The 1,184-nt window shown below is 49.6% G+C and overlaps 1 pseudogene; it reads right to left on the bottom strand.

The window, feature by feature from the left end:
- Nucleotides 1-699: 699 nt before the first annotated feature.
- On the bottom strand, nt 700-817 carry LOC124720603 (annotated as a pseudogene).
- Nucleotides 818-1,184: the final 367 nt, after the last annotated feature.

The following is a 1,184-nucleotide window of genomic DNA, read 5'->3' as shown; positions in this document are numbered from 1 at the left end:
TACAACACAGTCGGCTACGTAATGTTCGCAGCAGTCGAAACTGCGTGCGTACCGAAGCCTCCCGACGTTTACCAACTTCTACCGATTCAGGACTAGGGAGAGGTCTGCCATCTAAAAGTTTACACACTGTACTTAAACCTAACTAACCTAAGGACATCACCCACATCCATGCCTGAGGCAGGATTCGAACCTGCGACCGCACTGGTCACGCGGTTCCAGACTTAAGCGCCTAGAACCGCTCGGCCACACTGGCCGGCTTGAGGAGTTCACTGGAATAATTTTATTCATTAACTGAACAGATTCATTCAACGCCAAAATTTGAGTTTCAAGTTTTTAATACTTGCAGGTATATGAGAAAAATGAGTGCTGATCAGAGCAATGTTTTGTGTAATACCGGAATCATTAAAAGCTTCCTTGCACTGGCAAACTGCTAAAGTCTCTGAACTATCGAAGTCGTTTACTACCCCTCTAAACTAAACTAAACTAAACTAAACTCCTCCCGCACAGGCCATGAAGTCCCAAAGGTACCGACTGGCCGCCGTCTCATCCTCAGCCCGCAGGCGTCACTGGATGCGAATATGGAAGGGCATGTGGTCTGCACACCGCTCTCCCGGCCGTATGTCAGTTTCCGAGACCGGAGCCGCTACTTCTGTCAAGTAGCTCCTCAGTTTATCTCACAAAGGCTGAGTGCACCCCGCTTGCCAACAGCACTAGGCAGACTGGATGGTCACCCACCCAAGTGCTAGCCCAGCACGAAAGCGCTTAACTTCGGTGATCTGACGGGAACCGGTGTTACCACTGCGCCAAGGCCGTTGGCCTACTACCCCTTTAATGGCCTCTAAACAATACAGCTTCGACCCACGTACCCCAACAAGTTACCATTGGTTGGGGAAAATGGTTCAAATGGCTCTGAGCACTATGGGACTTAACTTCCAAGGTCATCAGTCCCCTAGAACTTAGAACTACTTAAACCTAACTAACCTAAGGACATCACACACATCCAAGCCCGAGGCAGGATTCGAACCTGAGACCGTAGCGGTCGCGCGGTTCCAGACTGAAGCGCCTAGAAATGCTCGCCCACTCCGACCGGCAAGTCGACAGTATAAAACAATTCCGTCATATGTAAATGTTCCAGGATGGTCAGCTATCCACGAAACTACATTTATTTTTTCGGGGGCCATAGC

Source organism: Schistocerca piceifrons, chromosome 11 (genome assembly GCF_021461385.2).
Source record: "Schistocerca piceifrons isolate TAMUIC-IGC-003096 chromosome 11, iqSchPice1.1, whole genome shotgun sequence".
Taxonomy (NCBI): Eukaryota; Metazoa; Arthropoda; class Insecta; order Orthoptera; family Acrididae; genus Schistocerca; species Schistocerca piceifrons.
Note: the sequence above shows the minus strand (reverse complement) of the source record. Positions and strands in the feature narration are given on the sequence as shown.